At 39.8% G+C, this 22867-nt stretch overlaps 1 protein-coding gene and 1 non-coding gene across 11 annotated transcripts in view; one reads left to right on the plus strand and one right to left on the minus strand.

Moving 5' to 3' along the window:
* The window catches only part of RBMS3 (RNA binding motif single stranded interacting protein 3), an 816868-nt gene that overhangs the window by 449444 nt on the left and 344557 nt on the right, over positions 1-22867 (plus strand). The window lies entirely within an intron of this gene.
* Positions 2321-2393, minus strand: TRNAG-UCC (transfer RNA glycine (anticodon UCC)). The gene has a single exon. It is a non-coding gene; the product is annotated as a tRNA-Gly (tRNA).

Consider the following 22867-nt stretch of genomic DNA (forward strand, 5'->3'; position numbering starts at 1 on the left):
TCTAAGGTTTAGGGGAAATGAACACATTCTTTTGTTTCAGGAGTAGGTGCCTGCTGTCCATAGTAAACATGGCAATTATCTTTTTTCCTCTGAGATAAAACGGCAGGCTCTGCCTAGGTGTTCCCCTCTGCAAGTATATATCATTGGTTTTGTTTGCATTCCATGTAGTACTAGGAAAGAATGAGGTCATACATTGTGAAACTGCAGCATATTTTGTGGATTTTCTTTCTCCATGGCTTCTTTTTGAGTCTGATTTTTTTTTTTTCTTTTTCCGGTCTCAATTATACTTTTACACAGAATCTCATAAATTGTGTCAGTTGAGGACATGGTTACAGATAATACAAGTGATTTTTAAAGCCACTAAAACAAAAAGATTTTTCTAAGCCCCCCAAACAGTTAATTGTCTGTTTAATTCAGTGCCTTTAGAATGTAATGTGTGCTCCTGATATTTAAAGCCATCTGATCATCTGCAAATAATCAAAAGGGAAGACTCTTCAAAGAATCCAGGCCATAGGCAACATGCATTGTGTTATTTAGTTAGCTTTGACAAAGTCATCTAGGTATTTGAACATTATTATCTACAGGAATTCTTTTTCTTTCAACATACAGATTCAGTTCAAACTTGTGAAACAAAGAACATTTTCTATCTGACATGAAGTATCTCAACTTAATCCCCATTTTACTTCATTATACAGGCATTGAGCTAATTAATTTTTGAGAAATAAATGGCAAATAACAACTGGTAATTAGGCACAAAGGCTTTGCGGGGATGCTGCGTTGCCATTGAGTTGCAAGGGCCAAGAATGGGCTCTTATCTAACATTCCAAAACGAATTGTCCAAGGAGACACCCATGGTGAGAAAGCAATGAGAGACTTTATTGGGAAGGGGTGCCTGGGCAAATAGCAGCAGGGTAAAGGAACCCAGGAGGACTGCTCTGCCACGTGGCTTGCAGTCTTTGGTTTTATGGTGTTGGGATTAGTTTCCAGGCTGTCTCTGGCTAATCACTCTGAGTCGAGGTCCTTCCTAGTGGTGTGCACATCACTCAGCCCACAGGGACTCCAGTGAGGAGGATTCCAGGAGGTTGGTAGGATATATGAGCTGGAGTCTTCTCTCACCTTTGACCTTCCTGAATTCTTCCAGTTGGTGGTAACTTTTTAGTTCCACATTCTTTACTAGGACCTCCTGTTTAAGATAACTCATACAAGTGGTTATCATGGTGCCTGGTCAAGGCGGACGATGTTTCCCCTAACAGTCAGTGTTTCCCCAAACAGCTTTGCCCTGAGAGACTTCACACTCATAATTCATTTAGGACGTCGACCTGGAGGTCCCTTTCTTCTGTAACTACTTCCAGCTGAGAGTGGTTATAGACCTGCATCTTCCCGACCCAGGAATTGAACCCATGTTTCCTGCATTGCAGGCAGATTCTTTACCAGCTGAGCTGTGAGGGAAGCCCCATAGACTTGCCTAGTAGAGTAGAAATCTCTCTCCAACCTGATCTAAAAGTGTTTACTATGGTGCCTGGCCATGGTAGGCAGTTCCAGTGATTTCCCTAACAATTTGAGGGAAAAAAATGAGGCTATCAAACTTTGCATTCCCATTTTCTGGGCTACAGGGAAAATACTAATTTTTCACAATTGTGGTTTGCTAGAAAAAAGCTGTGAAAAATAACATGATATGCTACCTCCTCAGTTGTGGAGACAACTAGCCTTGAAGGGCTTATTAGTTCTGTGAACTGAAGTCAAGCATGTAAAATGTAGATTAATAATTATACATATTAGAACATTTCCAGATCATAGATATTTTAATATTTTCTTTCCATAGAAGCCAATAGTCACATTATTATTTTACGGTACTCAAGAAAATTGCATGGAATAGAAAAAACAATGACAGTCAGTTTCATGGAACATCCAGATGGATTTTGTTTTTACTCAGCTCCACCATTGTCATGCAGTGCTTTTCCCAGAACAAAAACCATCTTTCTATTTAATAAGTGGTTTCTCCAGGCTTCACTTTTTTTTTTTCTTTTCATCTCCCTCCTCCTATTATACTTAAGTGGTATCATATGCATTTATTTTATTTCCCCATTTTTAAGGACAGAGGGCATAACGCCTTCTTGTTGATAAGAGTTCTTTGGTCAGTTTGGTAAAGAACATACAGAAGGGACCTTTTCCTATATTCAAATGGTAATGCTTTAAAAAAAAATTACCTGCACTGGGTCTTAGTTGTAATACACACAGCAAGATCTTCGATCTTTGCTGTTGCATGTGGGATCTCTAGTTGCAGCCTGTGGAATCTTTAGCTGAGACATGTGGGATCTAGTTCCCTGACCAGGAATCGAACCTGGGCCCCCTATATTGGAAGCATAGAGTTTTAGCCACTGGACCACCAGGGAAGTTCCCAAATGGTGTTGCTTTTCGCGGTGGATTCATGTCAATGTATGGCAAAACCAATACAGTATTGTAAAGTAAAATAAAGTAAAAATTAAAACTTTTAAAAAAATAAAAAGAAAAAATAAAAAGCTGCATATGCTCTGGAAGAGTAGAGATGTCTACATTTTAAATTTAATGTTTAGTTTGATATATTAACATTTTCCCGTGTGAGTAGATGGAGACAGTCAAGTCAGGCACAGAAAGCCACAGAATGTTTCTTGATGAAGATTTATAGGAAGAAATCAGAGAACTGAGAATTTGTGAAGAGGAGCTCATGATCCAGTCTTGGTATTGGGGAGACTCACAACTCTATTCTAAGAACCCTGTCCCGCAGTTCCTAGAGCTTATCTGTTTGTTTATATTATATTGGTTTCCTGCTTTTCTCAAGAGTTTGTGGGTTTGGGCAAAATAATATTTTTTAAGGGATAGATTGCTTTAGGAATTTAAACTTATTTATTAGAATGTCCCCTGGATATTCTTCTTGTCTTAGAGCAAAAGGCATCATTTTGAAGGAGGACTGATATCTTGTTTTTTCATTGCTTCTATGCTCCCCATGACTACAGAGATGGATTTACGTAGAAATTATTTAGGACTCTTTTTTTTCTTAATGGTTTTAAAATACACAGATTAACATATGTGAAAACATAGCCTTGAGCTTAATTTTATGACCCATACATTTTGAATATTTAAAGTCAGGCTAGTACAAAAAAGCAGTAGGTATTCCCAGGGGTTTAATTTTATTCATAGGGCGAGAGTTGAAGGTTTATGAGTTTTACAACATTTCATTAGGGAAATTCTACCGAGGAAGCAGAGTGGAATATATACCAGGTTTATCCCACAGGGGCAAAATGGAACCCTCAATAGAGTTTGTTTACACGTCCTGATTAACTTGATTGCTTACCTTGTGAGGAAACAGTATGCAAATGATTTTATTTTCTGGGTTGTCAGGCCAAGAAAGAGACAGAAAATAACTTTTATGACAGAGCAATCTTTGCATCCGCAAGTTACATCTTTATAAGAACCTCTCAAAAGGCAAGTGGTACAAGATGACTGCTTCTTTGATAATCTAGACACTAGTCACCCAAAAGAAATAAGATTCTTTGCTTAATATGCTGCTTTTATGGTGCATTTGGGAGTATGAGTGCTATTTTCACATCTCTCACTATATAGAGAGCAATATAAGCGACGTTTAAGGGGAAATAACATGACATAAGTGGGGGTCTCTGTTGTTGTTGTTGTTTTACATTTTGATTCAAATTGCCTTTCACCTCCGAGGACTCTTTAATGAGCTGATTCTTCTGCCATGTCATTTCTAAATTTTTATTTATTTGGCTGTGTCAGGTCCTGGTTGCTACATTCAGGATCTCCGCTGTGTCCTGAGGATCTTTCATTGCAGCTCGCGGGCTTCTCTCCAGTGATGATGCTTGGTTGCTCCGCAGGATGAGGGACCTTATTTCTCCAAACAGTGATTGAACCTGTGCCCCTGCATTGGAAGGTGGATTTTTAAGCACTGGATCACCAGGGAAGTCCCTTGCTATATCCCTGAAATTGGATATATATATATATATATATATATATATATATATATATATATATATATATATATAAGTATAGCTCAGCTTTGACAATATTCGAGTGCCAAATCGTCTCTATTCACATCACCAAAAGAGTTTTGAAAGTCATTGCCACGAGCTAGTGGTATCCTCATCACAAAGGTTAAAAGGTCAGAATCATCTTTCAGTTTCTGTACTTCCCATACCAATACTTGAATTTTATGTTTGTGTCTTGTCTAAACACTTTTACTTTCATGCCCTGCCATTAAACTTTATGTATACTTTTCTGCCTCTTTGCTACAGTTTAAGTATCTGGGCCAATTTTACCATGTGAACACTGACCAAAAATTGATGTTCTTTAGGTATTTTTGCATCACTATAACTCATTAAACCAAGTATCTTATTTATCAATCCAAAAGCATGGGATTATTTTTATTTTAAATTTCAGAATTAGCATCTACTTTAAAGAGTTTCTATATTCTTAATGTGCAAAGTTTAGCAAGATTTATATATGTATAGAGTATTAGGTGGCCTTCCCCAATAACTCAGATGATAAAGATCTGCCTGCAATGCAGGAGACCCAGGTTCAATTCCCTTCAGACCCAGGAGACTCTGGGGAAGGGAATGCCAGCTCACTCCAGTATTCTTGCTTGGAGAATTCCGTGGAAGAGGATCCTGGCTGGCTCTCCAGGATCCATGGGGTCGCAAAGAGTCAGAAGTGACTGAGCAACTGCCGCTTTCACTTTCTCACTTTCAGAGGATTAGGTACCAGAAAATACAATCTGCCAGAGGTGTGCTATTATCTTGTGGTTTGAAAGGCACGTCTAATTCTACAGAATTGCAGGCAGGAAGAGAGATTACACAAATATGCCAGTCATAGTTTGACATCAGAATCTTGTGTTAACACTTCCCTCAAAACGTGAGAGAATAAAGCATTAATCTTGATCCATAAGTTCCTATTAGTGTTTTGCAGAGCAAAAGTTTTCTCTTGTATTTAGATCAAGTCTTCTCAGTCACAAGAGGACAAAGGAGAAAATGGACCTGATGGTTAGGGTCTGTATCTCTGCCCCAAACAGCTGCCCTTGACATGAGGACTATGACTTTCTCACCTCATGAGTTTGGCCCTAAATATGGCTGAAATGTGCCCTCTCTGCCTGCTCTGCTGTTCAGAAACGATCACACCCGCCCCTGGTACTTCTCTTTCATGACATGTTTGTGGGTTTCTGGCAATACCAGTCCAGCAGTTCTTCATAATAGGCAATCACTTATTTAGTGGTTCTTTATTTTCACTCATCTAGGGAAGAAAAGTCCAAAAGTCCTACAGAAATACCCAAAAGGAAAAACAAAACCAAACAAAATGTCTTAATTCTTGACACTTGTGATTTACAGAATCTCCTTTCATCTGTCATGTAAGAAGTATAAGTGCCAGGTTAAGTTTTTATTTCTGGTCCAGTTCCTCTGACAAGGACTCATTCTTCTGCCCTAGAGTTAAATCTAATGGAAAAGACACTTATTGAAAGTAAATGGCATGTTTTTATCTACAAAAACTGTCTTATTCCCAACACAGATCAATGTGGATGTCTGCTAGCAGTCTCTGTGGATAGCCATCAAATGCTGGTAGCGATCAAACACGTTTTTAAACAGTCTTATTTATATCTTCATTATATTCTTTAGAAAGTCGTGTTTCTATTTTGATTTTATCTTACATATCTAACCATTCAGCCTAGCACACCAAAACTTAAAAACGTATAATTTTTACTCTCTAGTACCTCTTGCCAGTATTCATTGTCTAGATCTTATTTGCAATGAGGTATAGCAATAAGCATTAAAAGCTTTCATGAGTTGAATATGAATTTGTTTGAATGTCCTGACATGCTGACATTAAAAATGGAACAACAGAACAGAGGAAATACACCAGAACCATGTCAAGATATTAATGAAACCTCTGTACTAAGAGAACTTATTGGGTAGCCTATTAAAGGATTGGTTATTTGTAATCCACTCCCACTATTTCTTAGACATCAATCAATGTGATCCTTAGACTCCTTTTCAACTCTTCTCTCAGTGGGGAGGACAGGAGGAGAGAAGGCAGTAAAAAAAACATTCCTCTCATCCTTTATACATACTACCTAGTAATATCATTGCAAAGCACATGCAAATACAACTAGCTGCATTGCTTCTGCATAATAGTAAGTAATCTACTAGTAACTCCAGAAGCCTAATGTTAAGATGGATCTTTTGCAAAGCAGACAACATAATATTGAGAGTAATTACACACTCTTTTCTTTAGGGTAAGTGATGAATGTTCATACATTTGCTTTATAAGAAGTGCATTGTGCTCATTTATTTTTTGGCATGGAAGGATGCTTTAGAAGATCACTTCATTCAGTACTTTTAAATCACTGGCTAGAGATCATGATTTACATATATATTTTCATAAGCATTTATCATAACTCATTCTGTTTAATGGCCAAAACACTTTCCTATAATCATTTTGAGACGAAAGTGATCTTCTGCTGAGACACTTGCTTCTATGACAACTCAACGTAATGGTGTCTGGTAAAAACGCAAGGCTCTTCCTTTTCTTTTTCATCAAATTTCAAATGAATTAAAGACATCTGCTCACCAGAAAACGTATATTAAGAATGCCTGATTGTAATGTTTGATGGCAAATTCAGACTAGTACATGAATCTAAGATTCATAAATATGATTTTCTCTGTCTAGTTGGATATCTTAATGTAGTCTAATGACTGAGGAATAGTGGCATTTATTGATTTTATGATCACATCGACACACATGAGTGCCTCTGGGGGGATGCTGGCTTCTGTGTAGCTCTATAGAAGTGAGTACAGATGTTAGCTTTTTAACATGAGATGTTGAAACTACTGGAGACAGTCTACACAGAAGAGTCTAATTACTTTGCTTCAAAAGTATATCCAGGAATATTTAGATCAAATTTTTTCTTTTTTTTGGTCAGCTCATTCACATGCTCCAAATGGTCCTTCAATGATCAGCTGCTATATAACCACCATTTGCAGTCCTAAGTCTAATGAATAGCCCGAGTCATGAGCAAATAGGTATCCAATAATGAGGGTGCGTGTATGCTAAGTCACTTCAGTAACATTCAACTCTCTGTAACTCTGGACCGTAGCCCGCCAGGTTCCTTGGTCCATGGGGTTCTCCAGCTGAGAATACTGGAGTGAAATGCCATGCCCTCCTTCAGGGCATCTTCCTGAACCAGGGATCAAACCCACGTCCTTCTGTCTCCTACATTGGCAGGCAGGTTCTTTACCACAAGCATCACCTGAGAAGCCCAGCGGTGAGGGCAGGGGACCAGAAAAGGACACAGATGGCTTTTTCCATTGGGTCATTTATTGACCAGGATCTTACACAAATGACTTGGTTTTCTTGGGTCTCTGTTTTCTTATGTATAAAATAGACCGTGTTACTTCATAAGATTAGTGCAAGGATTAATTGATATTAACATATATGAAAGCCTAAGATACGCCACTTGTATATTGACTTTTTAAACAAATCTTCCCTTCTTGATGGGAAAAAGATTGGAATCAATGTCTTAGTAAGCTAGGACAGTCTTTGGAAGGACTTCCCTGGTGGTCCAGTGGCTAAGACTCCATGCTCCCGATGCAGGGGGCCTGAGTTCAAGCCTTGGTCAGGAACTGAATCCTACATGCCACAAGTGAAAATTCAAATGCTGCAGCTAAAGATCCTGCATGCCACAACTAAGACTGGGCACACTCAGATAAGCTAATTAATTTCTTTTTTTTTTTTAAGAGCAGTCTTTGGAGAGGTGGAGAAAGTGACCTTAGGTTGTCATGCTGGCCTGGTCACCTCCACTTCTGAGATCTAGTTTTCACTAAATTTTTATTAATTATAACATTTCTTCATCACATACATTTTAACCCAAATGTAAAACTATGTTTGTTTTATTTCTAACTCCAATCCCCCCAAATCATTCACAGTTGCGCTTGTCTTTATAACAAACTTCTGCAGATTGAGCGAGTCAGCTTCATACCATCAGTAGGCAAATCTCTTGCCACTGTTAACCCACAAGAAAAAAAAAAAAAAAACAACTGTCTGAAAATATTTTATAGGGAAAAGTTTGTGTGTGCTAAGTTGCTTCAGTTGTGCTTGATTCTTTACAGCCCCATGGACTGTAGGCTGCCAGGCTCCTCTGTCCATGGGACTCTTCAGGCAAGAATACTGGAGTGGGTTGCCATGCCCTCTTCTAGGGGATCTTCCTGACCCAGGGATCGAACCCGTGTCTCTTAAGTCTACCTGCACTGGCAGGTGGATTCTTACCAGTAGCACCACCTGGGAAGCCCAGGGATGCCATATTTAATCTTATTAAAAAGTTATGACTATAGAACTAGTTTGAGAGAGGTAGTGCATTCTGGCAGAGAAGGCAATGGCACCCCACTCCAGCACTCTTGCCTGGAGAATCCCATGGACGGAGGAGCCTGGTGGGCTGCAGTCCATGGCGTCGCTAAGAGGCAGACACAACTGAGCAACTTCACTTTCACTTTTCACTTTCTTGCACTGGAGAAGGAAATGGCAACCCACTCCAGTGTTCTTGCCTGGAGAATCCCTGGGATGGGGGAGCCTAGTGGGCTGCAGTCCATGGGGTCACACAGAGTCGGACACGACTGAAGCGACTTAGCAGCAGCAGCAGCAGCAGCAATGCGTTCTGGGTTAACTGAGATACATTGCTAGCAGAGGCTGACAAATAGCCTGGCAATCTGTACATAAAGTGGTCACAGTATTTTATTGCTTGAGTGGTTTTTCAAAAAGTATTTTGTCTTATTTTTATTTATTTGACTGCATTGGGTCTTAGTTTCAGCATGTGGGATCTTTAGCTGTGGCATGTGGGATCTAGATCCCTGGCCAGGGATCAAACTGAGCCCCCTGCATGGGGAGCATGGAGTTTTAGCCACTGAACTACCAGGGAAGTTCCCCTGCTTCAGTTTTAAAATTCTAATGAATATGAGTGGTTTCTGAATTTCTAGGCAATGAAGGATTTGCGTGAGGTTAGAGTTCAGTTGTGTTTCAAACTCATTCTCTATGTCAGTCACTGTCCCAGATGCTGTGGCTACAGAAGAGGAAGTATTAAAGGAACAAAAACAGAGTTCCTGCCCACCCCATGCCTCTGAATTAAAAAATCTATTGCAGTGAAAAAGATGCATACAAATAAAGAAATAGAAAACAAAGCAGATGACTTCATAAATTGTTGGGCATGGAGGGTACATGGATACCACTTTCTGGTGTAGTTGTCATAACCTTAGCAAGCCTGCTGCTTGCCCCTGCCCTACCACCTGCTCACTCACCCCTCCACTTTGAGAGCAAGTTTGGCAGTTTGTTTGAAACAATGCTGCTGCTGCTGCTAAGTCGCTTCAGTCGTGTCTAACTCTGTGTGACCCCATAGATGGCGGCCCACCAGGCTCCCCCATCCCTGGGATTCTCCAGGCAAGAACACTGAAGTGGGTTGCCATTTCCTTCTCCAACGCATGAAAGTGAAAAGTGAAAGTGAAGTCGCTCAGTCGTGTCCAACTCCCAGCGACCCCATCCATGGGATTTTCCAGGCAAGAGTACTGGAGTGGGGTGCCATTGCCTTATACCTTTGCTCAAAGGAACAGAAAATTCCTCTTTGAGTTTTACTGTTACTGGTACCAAGATGCGATTTGTTCATCTTGGGATTCTGGATGATACAGGGAGGATGAATTCTTATTCGGGTTGTGCAAAACTCTAGTATAAGAAAGAGTAAATAAGACAAACTTGTAAAAATCAAAATAACATGGCTTCAGCTTAGCTCTATGGCCTTTCCTTTATTCTAAAGGATGCTATTGACTTTATTAGATTCCCACCATGGCTCAATAATATAATGTGGGCATTTGGCTGGGCACATAGAAGGCATTCTGTAAATGCATGTCTTCTTCTAACTTCTTAGAAACCTGTACCAACCGTGCTATTCCTAATATCGATTAAGGAGGCAGCGTTTCACTCCATGTGTAGAACTGAGTTTTTATTATTGACTCTTTGAATGTGAGTCCTTCTCTTCTAGAGGTTTTATTCCGATGGACTGCCTTTCTTTCCTTCTCTTTTTCTTCCCCAGTAACTTTTGAGTAACTTCTCAGGCAGTTCTCCGGTAACAGTTTCATATGAAAAATTAACAATAATGTCCTATCCCAGTAATGCCAGGAGATTATGAGACATTGCTAACTTGTACTGAAAGTTGAAAATTTTCTTTCTTTTTTTTTTTTTTTAATTCAGAAACTGTATGTAGGCAGCAATGGAGAACAAACTCTGCTTGTGTGCCTTGCCAATTCTTGCTTAGTCTCCCTACAATCGCAAACTTAATTTTTTCCCCAAAATTTTAGCCAGTTTCCACAGCAAAAGTTTTACTAATTGCCAATTTGATTTTTATTTATTGTCCATTTCTCTGTTGATGGAGTTCATCAGCTTGAGCAACAAGATGATAATGCAAGAAGCAGTAGGATCCAGGGGTCACTGGCTGCAGTGTTTCCCCTAAACCAACACCGCTCTCTTGGATTCTAATGTTTCTTTTCTCCTATTTTCCTTAGATAAAGATCCCCCTGGCATTTTGGCACTGGTATTTTAAAAATTCTTCTTATTCCCTTTTTTAAAAAAAAAAAGTCCCTTAGAATCTTGACCTGATCAAGTGTCGCTGACAGTGGTACTTGATTATGGAAGGATCGTAGGCATCCTACTCAACTAATCCTGCCTCTAGGGCACAGCTCTGCCCCTTGCCAGCTGTGTGGCTTGTCCTGAGTTAGGCTCTCACTTTCCTTCATCTTTAAAATGTGACTTTAGCACTTCCCTGGTGGTCCAGTGGTTGGGTATCCTCCTGCCAACGCAAGGGGCACAAGTTCTACCCCTGTCCCAGGAGGATCTCATGTGCCTCAACCTACGCTCTGAGCCTATGAGCTACAACTGCTGAAGCCCGTGTACCCTGAGGCCCATACTCCTCAACAAGCCCATCTGCCACGATGAGAAGCCCACACCCCACAACGAAGGGCAGCCTCCACGAGCTGCAATGAGAGGAAGTCCTCCCGCAGCACCAAAGACCTAGTGCAGCCACAAAGCAATAAACATAATTTTAAAAGTCTATTAAAAACTTAAAATGGACTATAATAGTGCCTGTCTCATAAGTAAAATTATCTTAGTACACAGAGTGCACTGTAGTAAGTGCTGGATAGATGATCAGTTCAGTTCAGTTCAGTTCAGTCGCTCAGTCTTGTCCGAGTCTTTGTGAACCCATGGACTGCAGCGTGCCAGTCCTCCCTGTCCATCATCAATTCCCAGAGTTTACCCAAACTCATGTCCATTGAGTCAGTGGTGCCATCCAACCATTTCATCCTCTGTTGGCCCCTTCTCCTCCTGCCCCCAATCCCTCCCAGCATCAGAGTCTTTTCCAATAAGTCAACTCTTCGCATGAGGTGGCCAAAGTACTGGAGTTTCAGCTTTAGCATCATTCCTTCCAAAGAACACCCAGGACTGATCTCCTTTAGGATGGACTGGTTGGATCTCCTTGCAGCCCAAGGGACTCTCAAGAGTCTTCTCCAACACCACAGTTCAAAAGCATCAATTCTTCAGCACTCAGCTTTCTTTATAATCCAACTCTCACATCCATACATGACTATTAGAAAAACCATAGCCTTGACTAGATGGACCTTTGTTGACAAAGTAATGTCTCTGCTTTTTAATATGCTATCTAGGTTGTTCATAGCTTTTCTTCCAAGGAACAAGAGTCTTTTAATTGCATGACTGCAGTCACCACCTGCAGTGATTTGGAGCTCCCCAAAATAAAGTCAGCCACTGTTTCCACTGTTTCCCCATCTATTTCCCATGAAGTGATGGGACCGGCTGCCATTATCTTAGTTTTCTGAATGTTGAGCTTTAAGCCAACGTTTTCACTCTCCACTTTCACTCAAGCAGTTCTTTAGCTCCTCTTCACTTTCTGCCATAAGGGTGGTGTCATCTGCATATCTGAGCTTATTGATATTTCTCTCAGCAATCTTGATTCCAGCTTGTGCTTCTTCCAGCCTAGCGTTTCTCATGATGTACTCTGCATAAAGTTAAATATGGATAGATGACACCTGCTATTATTGTGAACTAATTTATGGTAATCAGTCGGCAATTAAGTTTTTACTTTGCAGAGGCCCTTAAAAACATGTTACACACGTTGTGAGAATGTGGAAAGAGGAATCTTTTGCTATATCAGCCGCATTACATCACAGGTGATTGCCAGCTCCTCCTTTCTGGCAGAAGGAAGATGAGCAGAAGCCAGAGGAATATGGAGAGTTAGGTATTTACAAAATAACTTCATTAACATTGGGTTGGCCAAAAAGCTCATTTGAGTTTTTCAGTAATATGGAAAAATGCAAACAAACTTTGGCAAACCCAATAGTAGAGTTGATGGTTTTGTTTTATTAGCTTGGACTCCCTAAGAAGCACATTGAAATAAAGATTCAAAAACAAGTATTCATCTGGGAAGAGGATGAAACAGCAAAGGTAAAGTGGGAGAAAGTGACAAGGAAGAATGCCTTATCAAACCAATTGCCACTGGCGCTTAATTGCACACAAGCAGCTCCGTGACACATATTCTAGTCCCCACGTGCAGGGGCGAGGGAGCTGACATGTTTACACCCCAGCCCCTGGTAGTCACCAGCTAAGGATCACACCTAGTGGTTTGTTAGTTCACCACCTCTTCTAGGTTGCAACAGAGGGGGACAGTGCCGCTCTGACCAGCCGGGGAATCCCTTACACAAAGAAACGCAGAGTCTGTATGCCCAGTGGTAAGAAAAACAAGAGCATATAGATGGGCACCAGAAGTGTGTTTCAATTACTTTTTTGCATAAGGTTTTAATGAGAATCTTTCTGGGGTTTTCCTGGTGGTCCAGTGGTTAAGGCTCCAAGCTTCCAACACAGAGATGCTGGTTTGATCCCTGGTTGGGGAACTAAGATCCCACATGTGTCATGGAGCAGCAAAATAATAATAATGATAATAATAATAAAGTCTTAATGAGAATCTTCCTGAATATATATTTTTGAGGATACAAAGGTTTATATTGAAATTTGATGTGGAAACAAACATAGTTTTCATAATGAAAAGCTATAACATGCCTATGGAATTTTAGACAATTTTTCCAAACCATTCATCCCTGAGTACTGGCTTCTCAATGGACCCACTGAACCATCATCTTTATCAGTTGTATTTCACCTGCCTGATCTCTCTGAAACTTTGGGAGAACCTGACTAGAGCTTCACCCAAGTTCCCTTTCCTTTCATTCCCTTCTCTAAACCTCCTAAACTACTTTGCATATCAATAGGTTATCCATGAACTGGCAGGACAGAGTTTTTCTCCATTTTTTATTCTGCTTCACAAAGGAGGAAACTTAGATAACTCTTCTGCTTCCTGATCCGTCTCGTAGTGCGTTCACTTGCAGCTTCTGTCTTTTTGTTATATTGCTGATCATTGTTATTCCTCTGACATGTACCATGTATACCTCAGTCTTAATAACTAAGGAAGAAAAGCAACACAGAAACCTTCATACCTGGTGCTTCATTTTATGTGGGCTCCCTGAAGGGACAGGCTTCTGGCTGTGCCCACATTCCTGTGAAATTAATGTTCCTTTTTCAGACTCCTCTTATTCTATTTATAGCCACGGGGCTTCAGGTTTATAAGAGTCCAGAAAGTTCTGAGTAATGCACAGAATTCTACATACACAGCAAATGCAACCTTGGCAAAATGGAATCCCTGGTGAGAGAAAAACAGAGAATCAACAATCCATTGCTTTTATTGGAATAATAACATTGAAGCAGTTTGTGTCTAAAAGTGCTGTAAACTAGATTTTTTTTTCATGTAAATTCTATAGTCAGGATATAATGGGCATTGTCATGAAATTTGCAAATGGAGAATTACAATATTTTGGAGAAAACTTCTCAACACTCCTTCTTTCTTTATTTACTCATTGAAATGTACCTACTTTTATGAATGGCTGATCAAGGAAAGTGGAAGTCCAACTCTTTGAGACCTCCCTGGACTATAACCCTGCCAGGGTCCTATGTCCATGGAATTCTCCAAGCAATAATACCAGAGTGGGTAGTCTTCCCCTTCTCCAGAGAATCTTCCTGGGTTTCCAGTATTGCTGGCAAACTCTTTACCACCTGAGCCACCGGGGAAGTCCTAAGACATGGGCTTAAATGGAACAGTATTTCCTGTGAGCAGGAAGACAATTTGTGTATGTCTAACGATACATTCCCGTTTCCAGTGGACCACATTCTATCCACTGGAAAATCCATTCTGGATTCTCCATCCACAGTGGATCCATTCTATCCAGCAAATTTGGAAAACTCAGCAGTGACCACAGGGCTGGAAAAGGTCAATTTTCATTCCAATCCCAAAGAAAGGCAAAGCCAAAGAATGCTCAAACTACCGCACAATTGCACTCATCTCACACACTAGTAAAGTAATGCTCAAAATTCTACAAGTCAGGCTTCAGCAATACGTGAACCGTGAACTTCCTGATGTTCAAGCTGGTTCTAGAAAAGGCAGAGGAACCAGAGATCAAATTGCCGATATCCTCTTGATCATGGAAAAAGCAAGAGAGTTCCAGAAAAACATCTATTTCTGCTTTATTGACTATGCCAAAGCCTTTGACTGTGTGGATCACAATAAACTGTGGAAAATTCTGAAAGAGATGGGAATACCAGACCACTTGACCTGTCTCTTGAGAAACCTATATGCAGGTCAGGAAGCAATAGTTAGAACTGGACAGGGAACAACAGACTGGTTCCAAATAGGAAAAGGAGTGTGTCAAGGCTGTATATTGTCACCCTGCTTATTTAACTTATATGCAGAGTACATCATGAGAAATGCTGGGCTGGAAGAAGCACAAGCTGGAATCAAGATTGCCGGGAGAAATATCAACAACCTCAGATATGCAGATGACACCACCCTTATGGCTGAAACTAAAGAGGGACTAAAAAGCCTCTTGATGAAAGTGAAAGTGGAGAGTGAAAAAGTTGGCCCAAAGCTCAACATTCAGAAAACGAAGATCATGGCATCCAGTCCCATCACTTCATGGGAAATAGATGGGGAAACAGGGGAAATAGTGTCAGACTTTATTTTTGGGGGGTCCAAAATCACTGCAGATGGTAATTGCAGCCATGAAATTAAAAGACGCTTACTCCTTGGAAGAAAAGTTCTGACCAACCTAGACAGCATATTAAAAAGCAGAGATATTACTTTGCCGACTAAGGCCCATCTAATCAAGGCTATGGTTTTTCCTGTGGTCATGTATGGATGTGAGAGCTGAACTGTGAAGAAAGCTGAGTGCTGAGGAATCGATGCTTTTGAACTGTGGTGTTGGAGAAGACTCTTGAGAGTCCCTTGGACTGCAAGGAGATCCAACCAGTCCATCCTAAAGGAGACCAGTCCTGGGTGTTCATTGGAAGGACTGATGCTAAAGCTGAAACTCCAATACTTTGGCCACCTCATGCGAAGAGTTGACTCATTGGAAAAGATTCTGATGCTGGGAGGGATTGGGGGCAGGAGGAGAAGGGGACAACAGAGGATGAGGTGGCTGGATGGCATCACGGACTCGATGGACGTGAGTTTGAGTGAACTCTGGGAGTTGGTGATGGACAGGGAGGCCTGGCATGCTGTGATTCATGGGGTCACAAAGAGTCGGACACGACTGAATGACTGAACTGATATATTAAGGGAAAATGAGTACAATCATTTACTTTTACTATATTCCCATTCATTTTTCACCATATTAAGGATTCTAGAAGAACTCCGTATGGACTATACTATTCCTAAGATTTATTGAGGGGAGGGCATTTTGGTCAAGATATAGAATCTACTATAAAGTATTGTTTTGGCTGTTTAAATATAATTACATATTTTCATTGCAAGAAGAATTTATAGAATTATGTAACCATATTAAAGAATATTATAAAATTCTGTCTTCACTTGCTACTGTTTGGCTTAAGGTTAAGAGCTGGACTTTCAGGTTAGAGTATACAATGGGATGGATCCTGATCAATTAATGAAATTACATGGTCATACCTGTAAATGCAACCAACCAATGAAAAAGCTGCATTGTTCACAAGCTTGAATGTGACTCTCTGAATCCCACTGGCCCTTGGATCTGTGGCTGTGTTATCTGCCCTCTGGTAGCTCTTTGACAAAGATTTAACAGTCTTTAAATTTCTTTCTGTCTGTCCAGTATGGATAGCTCATGTTTCTGTTCATTATATCATCGTATAAGCCTTCAGAATCAAGTGATTCCTCATAAAGTAACAAAAAACAAAAATATGCCATCTGCAACAAATTGCAGTTAAAGCTGGAAATTATGTAAAGCAACACTTAAAGTAAAACTTTTGGAGATGGCAACCCACTCCAGTATTCTTGCCAGGAGAATCCCATGGACAGAGGAGCCTGGTAGGCTGCTGTCCATGGGGTTGCACAGAGCTGGACACAGCTGAAGCGACGTAGCAGCAGCAACACTTAAAAAGGGGACCCTGGTGAGAGACTTAGTGGCTGTTTCAGGGCTAGCATTTGTGATCGTGTGGAAATTTGCTCTCAACCATGTTCATGATACTGGTAATTCCTATCCCACTGAGGCCTTTATGTCTTCATTCAGCAACCGTTTGGTAAGGCACGTGTATCATAGATAAAACTGACATTATGTGTTTGCTTTCATACTTAGGTCAGTAGGTTTAAGTCACTCAGAACCTAGCTTTGAAATCACTCCTTATTTTAAAAAGTATTTTTATTTTTACTTATTATTTATTTATTTAAAAAAAATTTTTATTTTTACTTTATTTTACTTTACAATACTGTATTGGTTTTGCCATACATTGACATGAGTCCACCACGGGTGTACATGCGATCCCAAACATGAACCCCCCCACCTCCCTCCCCACAACATCCCTCTGGGTCATCCCCGTGCACCAGCCCCAAGCATGCTGTATCCTGCATCGGACATAGACTGGTGATTCGATTCTTACATGATAGTATACATGTTTCAATGCCATTCTCCCAAATCATCCCACCCTCTCCCTCTCTCTGTGAGTCCAAAAGTCCGTTATACACATCTGTGTCTCTTTCCCTGTCTTGCATACAGGGTCGTCATTGCCATCTTTCTAAATTCCATATATATGTGTTAGTATACTGTATTGGTGTTTTTCTTTCTGGCTTACTTCACTCTGTATAATCGGCTCCAGTTTCATCCATCTCATCAGAACTGATTCAAATGAATTCTTTTTAATGGCTGAGTAGTACTCCATTGTATATATGTACCACACCTTTCTTATCCCTTCATCTGCTGATGGACATCTAGGTTGTTTCCATGTCCTGGCTATTATAAACAGTGCTGCGATGAACATTGGGGTACATGTGTCTCTTTCAATTCTGGTTTCCTCGGTGTGTATGCCCAGCAGTGGGATTGCTGGGTCATAAGGTAGTTCTATTTGCAATTTTTTAAGGAATCACCACACTGTTCTCCATAGTGGCTGTACTAGTTTGCATTCCCACCAACAGTGTAGGAGGGTTCCCTTTTCTCCACACCCTCTCCAGCATTTATTGCTTGCAGACTTTTGGATCGCACACATTCTGACTGGTGTGAAGTGGTACCTCATTGTGGTTTTGATTTGCATTTCTCTAATAATGAGTGATGTTGAGCATCTTTTCATGTGTTTGTTAGCCATCCATATGTCTTCTTTGGAGAAATGTCTATTTAGTCCTTTGGCCCATTTTTTGATTGGGTCGTTTATTTTTCTGGAATTGAGCTGCATAAGTTGCTTGTATATTTTTGAGATTAGTTTTTTTGTCAGTTGCTTCATTTGCTATTATATTCTCCCATTGAGAAGGCTGTCTTAAAAAAAAAAAAAGAGAGAGAGAAGGCTGTCTTTTCACCTTGCTTATATTTTCCTTTGTTGTGCAGAAGCTTTTAATTTTAATTAGATCCCATTTGTTTATTTTTGCTTTTATTTCCAGAATTCTGGGAGGTGGATCATAGAGGATCCTGCTGTGATTTATGTCTGAGAGTGTTTTGCCTATGTTCTCCTCTAGGAGTTTTATAGTTTCTGATCTTACATTTAGATCTTTAATCCATTTTGAGTTTATTTTTGTGTGCGGTGTTAGAAAGTGATCTAGTTTCATTCTTTTACAAGTGGTTGACCAGTTTTCCCAGCACCACTTGTTAAAGAGATTGTCTTTACTCCATTGTATATTCTTGCCTCCTTTGTCAAAGATAAGGTGTCCATATGTGTGTGGATTTATCTCTGGGCTTTCTATTTTGTTCCATTGATCTATATGTCTGTCTTTGTGCCAGTACCATACTGTCTTGATGACTGTGGCTTTGTAGTAGAGCCTGAAGTCAGGCAAGTTGATTCCTCCAGTTCCATTCTTCTTTCTTAAGATTGCTTTGGCTATTCGAGGTTTTTTGATATTTCCATACAAATCTTGAAATTATTTGTTCTAGTTCTGTGAAAAATATCGCTGGTAGCTTGATAGGGATTGCTTTGAATTTGTTAATTGCTTTGGGTAATTTTTAATTGAAGGATAATTGCTTTACAATATTGCACTGGTTTCTGCCACACATCAACATGAATCAGTGATGGGTACACATATGTCCCCTCCCTCTTGACCCTCCCTCCGCCTCCCAGCTCATCCCACCCTTCTAGGTTGTCACAGAGCCCTGGGTTGAGTTTCCTGAGTCGCACAGCACTTTCCCACTGGAAACTTAGGTGTGTCCATGCCGCTGCCCTCACGCGTCCACCCTGCCCTCCCTCTCCCCTCCCAGGGTTGTAGGTCTGTTCTCTGTGTCTGCATCTCCGTTGCCACCTTGCAAGCAGATTTGTCAGCACCATCTTCCTAGAGTCCACATGCTGCTGCTGCTGCTGCTAAGTCGCTTCAGTTGTGTCCGACCCTGTGCGACCCCATAGACGGCAGCCCACCAGGCTCCCCCGTCCCTGGGATTCTCCAGGCAAGAACACTGGAGTGGGTTGCCATTTCCTTCTCCAATGCCTGAAAGTCCATATAAATGTGTTAATATATGATATTTGTTTGTTTCTTTCTGAAACTTATTTCTCTATAAGTCTCTTCTGACTTATAAAAATCTCTCCTTTTTGTTTGTTTATAGGTAGAAAACAAGCTCTGGTCTTAATTTACACTCTTCTGTAAATTGATATTAGTCTTTTACAATATATATATTTAGCCTTTTGATTCTGTGAGTTATTTGTTCACGTGCTTTGTTCACTTTTCTATTGGTTGTTTACATGTCTTTCATTTTTGTTATAGGTATGCCAGATTCAAAGGCAGTGAGTGTCATATAATGAAGACTCTGGCCTCCATCACCCAACAAGTTTCATTTACAATTCCAATTATTCTCTTTCCTTCCAAACTCTTTTGAAGCAGACTATAAATTTATTATAACAACTGTAAATATTTCTCCATGTATTTCTAAAATATAAAACCCCAATACCAAAATTGAAGCCTAAATTAATAATTTATTAATGTAATTAAATGTTCAGTGTTCAGATCGTCTCTTAAAAGTTTCATTTTGTTTGAATCAGCATCCAAACAATGTCTATGCATGTGATTAGATGAAATAGTTCTGAAATCTTGTTTTATTTGTAAGTCATATCTTCTCGCTTTTCCCCCCCTGATCTTTTTTTTTTTCCTTTAAGAAGAAGCCAAGTTATCTGTTCTGTAGCAATTCCTTTATTCTGGATTTTGCTATAGCATCTGTGTGATGATGTTGAAAATGCTCCTCTGACTCTGTGTTTCCTGTGGATTGTTAGGTGGATTTCACTTCTTGGAAAGATTACTTCATAAATGGTGGCAGGAGGCAAGTACTGTCTGGTTATCCAGTTTTTTGTGAAGCGACAGTATGGCAGTTATTGTAAAGTTTGATTTATCTGTTAGGAATGGCACAAATATTGTATTCTAATTTTGTTATTCCTGTCTTGTTTATTAGCTGGGATACTTGTATAAAGGCCCTGTTTCTACTATTTAGTGACTCTATAAGATTGTTCATATAGGAAAGGCAAGATCAAGGCTTAATTCTTTTCCTTTGTAATCAAATATAACAACTTGCCTCCCTCATAATTTATAATGGTGATTGGTAAAGGTTTCTTTGGTTATGTTTCATTTTATTTTGTTTTAAAGATCATTTTGAACTCACAGAAATAAGCATATTTGCTCTGTTTTGGTCTATTACAGTTATTTTTTTTAAATGATGCTTAAATTGTCCCATTTGAGAGATCAGTGAGGACCCCTGCAAAGTGGCTTCTGAGTCTGTGTGGTTTATACACCTAATTCATATCTCACATTTCTGGAGGCTGGAAGACTGAGATCTGGAATCCAGCATGCTTGGGTCTGCGTGAAAGCTGTCTTTGTCAATGGCCACTTTTCTCTCTGTGTCCTCATGTGGCCAAGGGAGAAAAGAAAAAAAAACAGCAGTGATCCACCCTCAAGATGTCATTCTGACCTAGTAACCTCCTAAAGGTTCCTTTGTAAATGCCATCGCATTGAGAGTTAGCATGTCAATGTTTGCATATCGGCAGACACAGTTCAGTACAAGCAGTCATTCTGACACAATACTAGGAGTATCAGTTTCTTTGCTTTCAGGTAGGGTAAGATATTCCAAGTTCATTTTATACTTTTCCTATCCCAGCACTGGAGTTAGCTAATTCTGCAAGGAGCTCTTGTTCTGTTTAGTGGGAAATGGTCATTAAAAGCCAAAATCTGAGCACTAAGAGTGCCCACTGCTTTTGTTTTGATCCTTGGTCTGACACATTTATGACAGACAGAAGCAGGATTTTTTCAGGATAAACTATATTATGATTTTATAAGTATACTTCCAACTCAAATTCAGGATTGTTGGTTTTTTCTTTAGCCTTGTTGATTTTATATCTATATTCCTTTTCGTTATATTAAAAGTCATCATTTTTAAGGTAGCCATTAGTTGATCGCTCATTTGTAAAATGACTCTTAGAATAACAACAAATCCATGCTACCTGCAATATGATATTGAAAGTTTAAAGCACATTTGTAGTTCTTTTTTATTTTCCAAAAGGTACATACCCCAATGGAGATTTATAGTAGTATTAGAGTGCTGTATATTAAAAGCACTTTGTATATTATAAACTATTCTCTGTGTGCTGGTGATACTAGCTGTATTCTACTTTGGGTTTATTTGTTTTATTTTACTTTCAATTGTTTGAGATTGCTTATTTAATTCAATTTTTATCACAGTTATGTAAAATATTAATATGATTGATTCCAAAGTACAATTCATATGGTATATTCAAGTAAGTCTTGTTTCTATCCTTTTCCTCTCTATCTTCCTCCCACACATAAATAATTTTTCAAATTACAGTTTATGCTTTCTTTAATAGAAGCAAAAACATATGTGTGTATTTACACCTCCTCCCCAGTTTTTAGATAAATGGCAATATACTATTCAGTTTTTTCCATCTGCTTTCTCCAAATAACTAAATGCCCTGGTGCTTGCTTTGTAATAACACATGTAAACATTCCCCATTCGTTTTGACAGATGCATGAAATTCCAATGTGTGAATATATCGGACTCAACTGCTAAGTTGTGTCTGATTCTTTGCAGCCCCATGGACTGTAACCCACCAGGCTCTGTCCATGTAATTTTCCAGGCAAGAGTACTGGAGTGGGTAGCCATTTCCTCCTCCAGGAGGATCTTCCCAACCCAGGGACTGAACCTGCATCTCCTGATGCAGGCTGATTCTTGACCACTGAGCCACCTGTGACATGGGCTTCCCAGGTGGCGCTAGTGGTAAAGAACCCACTTGCCAGTGCAGGAGATGTAAGAGATGTGGGTTCGATCCCTGAGTCAGGAAGATCCCCTGGAGGAAGGCATGGAGACCCATTCCAGTATTCTTCCTAAAGAATCCTATGGAGAGAAAAGCCTGGTGTGCCACAGTCCATACGGTCACAAAGAGTCAGACATGACTGAAGCAATTTAGTACACAGGTACCTGTGATATATGAAATTGTTAATATATCACAATTTAATAAAGCAGTTCCCATGAGATGGACAGTTGGCTTGTTTCCAGTTATTTATTATGAAAATACTGTTCAGTGAAGAGCTTTTAACATACTCAGAGAATTTTTCTACAAGTACCTTTTAATTGCAAATATAGAGCCATTTTCTCATGGCTAAAACTGGAAGATGCAAAGACAAAAATGAACATTATCTGTAATCTTACCACCCAGAGATGGTGACTGTTAGTTAACCTCATCCTTCCAGCTTTTGTTCTGTTTGCAAACACACACAGTCTTAAGAGCACAAGACGCTAAGATATACACAGAATCTTGCAGCCCTTCTTTCCATCAGCATTGTGGTTTAAGTACTACCAGTGTCAGAAACAATTCTCCATAACATTATCTTAATGTCTGCATAATATTGTCAGATAATTAACTTTTCCATAATATGTAGACACATTATGCCTTCTGATACACATTGCTCTGTTACAATTAAGGAAAGACATTCTGATTTGTACCATAAACAACAGTGCATTTATACCTATGCTGGCTGCCTGGGAGACCTCTTTCCGATTGTAATCCAGCATATGTGGAACAGAATCTGAGATCCTGCATTCATAACAAATGCTGAACATTGCTGCTGACCCCTGATTGGCGTTTCAGCTAGTACTTGTATGGAAGAAGATGATGGCCCCGTAGTTTATTTTACTTCCTCAAAGACAGGACAAGGATTTCAGCAAATGAAAAAACACCCTACTACTTATATTTATTGAGTTTCTAAAGCATCTTCTAAGGTGAAAGTGAGTAGGCACCCTAG

Source organism: Ovis aries, chromosome 19 (genome assembly GCF_016772045.2).
Source record: "Ovis aries strain OAR_USU_Benz2616 breed Rambouillet chromosome 19, ARS-UI_Ramb_v3.0, whole genome shotgun sequence".
NCBI lineage: Eukaryota > Metazoa > Chordata > Mammalia > Artiodactyla > Bovidae > Ovis > Ovis aries.